Source organism: Eucyclogobius newberryi, unplaced genomic scaffold (assembly GCF_026437365.1).
Source record: "Eucyclogobius newberryi isolate DKJ021-1_F unplaced genomic scaffold, fEucNew1.0.hap1 SCAF_9, whole genome shotgun sequence".
NCBI classification, from domain to species: Eukaryota; Metazoa; Chordata; class Actinopteri; order Gobiiformes; family Gobiidae; genus Eucyclogobius; species Eucyclogobius newberryi.
In genome coordinates this window covers 34,782,586-34,785,085 of record NW_027316532.1, presented here as the reverse complement: position 1 = coordinate 34,785,085, position 2,500 = coordinate 34,782,586, and the positions used below count along the sequence as shown (strand labels likewise).

General features: G+C 38.0%; 1 protein-coding gene across 1 annotated transcript in view; it reads left to right on the top strand.

Annotated features, from left to right (window-relative positions):
* Window positions 1–2,500, top strand: part of cilp2 (cartilage intermediate layer protein 2) — a 117,350-nt gene that overhangs the window by 43,807 nt on the left and 71,043 nt on the right. The window lies entirely within an intron of this gene.

Sequence of the window (2,500 nt, the reverse complement as noted above, 5' to 3'; positions counted from 1 at the left end):
ACACTTACACTTACACAAACACAAACACAAACACAAACACAAACACGTGCCACAACCTCATACACACTACGGTCTGTGTAATAATGAAACCTCACTGTTTGTGTGTTGATCTTGAATATAAACCAGAAGGGGGCAGTGTAAGCAAATGCATCACTGTTTGTGAAGCAGAACTCAAAACTGTTTCTCCTTTTTTCCAAACCTCCATTGTTTACATTACAATCTCCTGAGGCTTATGAATAACAGACTAATATTTATTCTTCTGCCGCCACAAGCTCTGACGTGTCCTTTGCTCTTTCATTTTGCCTAAACTTAAACGTTATTTTCTAGACTGAACTTGTATAAACTGGTATTTAAAGGAGGCATGAGATGATTTCCCCCCCCAACGTAGCCTAGTATTGAACTAACCTAAGTAGATAGTGATTTTACATTTTCGCTCATTATAAACCGCAATAATGATCTAAAACAGCGCTATAATAGAAACATGTCCATTGACTTCCTGGTCAAAACTGCTGAACTGATAAGCTCCGCCTCTTCATCGAAACATTTCACTGTAACAAGCAGCCGATTATCATTTACATGTTTTTATTTTTGAAAAGTGACTACGTGACATTTTAGAACACTAACTACAGGGATGTGGGTGGGGATAGGTGGCAGGTGAAAACAGGACTTTCCTGAGCACTTGCAGCACAAAGATCACTCAAACATGCACAAAACAATCAAACTAAAACTACTCGAGTAAACTAATAATGAGGAAACGCAGCTGTAACAAGGTTAAAAGTTAGTTCAAGTTGATTTCGTGTAAAAGTGGCTGTAACGCTTCATATTATCAGTTGTAGGAACCAGGTGCTTAATGTTTAATAAGTCATTGCTTGATGCACCGCGTGTTCGAATAAGGAATCATTTGAATGACAATTTTCTCCGTGTGGCATCTTCTCATCATATAAGAAAAAATAATAATAATTTATCCAGGTGAAAAAAGGAAAGAAAAGAATGTATTAAGTGTACTCCAGTGTGAGAGTGACGCGCCGCCTTCCTCACGCTCTTGGCGCCTGTGGCTGTGATTAGAGCTCATTTGAATGATTGAAATGCTTCTAATGTGGAGTCGCTGTCAAGTGGAGGGCCTCGTACACAGACGATCAGGGAGGGCCGCCACTACTCCAGGAGCAAAGCCAGACCCTCCCCATAACACAGGGCAGCGGGAGGTTTGAGAGACTGAACGGATGCACACCGGACAAAATGGTCTTTTTCTATAATCACTGCTATTATGATGCGGCTGATCCCACTTGAGACACGGCAAACCTCTGTGTTACGAACAGAAGATGGAACAGTGAGTGTGTCGATCGAATGGGGACAAAGCTGGTCACGTTATTCAAATCAATCAAGAAAACTATTGTCCAACCCGGCAATAAGAAGTCATCGTAGTCGTATTTTGATCATCTGGCAATGCAGAGTCTAAAACACAAATGAAAAGACGTTTTATAACAAAGGGCATTATTAAATCAAAATGCACAATAGAAATAGATATGTTTGACTGCTAAAATATTGCTGTACTGTTTTCAGACACATTGTAAGACATGTGTACACTTTACCTTTTACGATCCAAATAGAAATGAAAGAAGTAGAAAATAAAGCACAAGTACAGTCTCAACGATCTGCCACAAGAGGAAAGATTGACAAGCGTCACTTACAGTTTAACCAGGCGCGAAGATTCAAGAGATAAAGGAGATTTTCTTTTGCTGACTTTGTGATCGTTCGAACATTTAGAACCATGACCATGACTACTCGCTCTCTGAAAAGCAATAAAGCAATTATTAGTTTTGAGTTTTTTTTTCTTTTTATATATTATACTTCTGTAATCTGTGTTGCGACAATGGAATTTCCTCATTGTGGACAAATATAGTTTATCTTATATTTTCTTATCTTATCTAGACAAACTTCATTGATAGATAGAAATATAGTATAGTAGTAGTATAGAGTAGTATAGAGCAAATTAAGTCATTGTTGTACCATTATAAGAGACTTTTACCTGGTTCACATTCACTCCACTGTGTGACTTGAACTACATGTACTCTAAATATACATGTATTTTGTGAGCGAGTCTTTACACAACTCTTGTATTCTTGTTATATGTGATAGAGTCAGTCTATGGCCCAGTTTAAGGTCCATATGGATGATTTCTGGATAAGCTCTCATTTTGTCTCCAATGCTACAGTTTTACAGTTTTTAATATACAAAATGTTACATCATTTGTTTAAAGCTGTGTTACCAGGGTTACCAGGTTTTTTGTTGTGGTTGTAAATGAGTAAATTTATTCCATCAATGAGTATCTTCTAAAAACAGCACTTTGTGACAAAATGAGACCGCTGCGTGTTGTCTGTGGCTTATAATGAGAAATTTTATTTCATGTCAACCAGGAAGTAAAGGCCAAAAGGAGCGATCTGATTGGCTGTGCCTGAGTTTCACTTTGTCGTCTGAAAGACACAGTTCTAAAGCCACCACA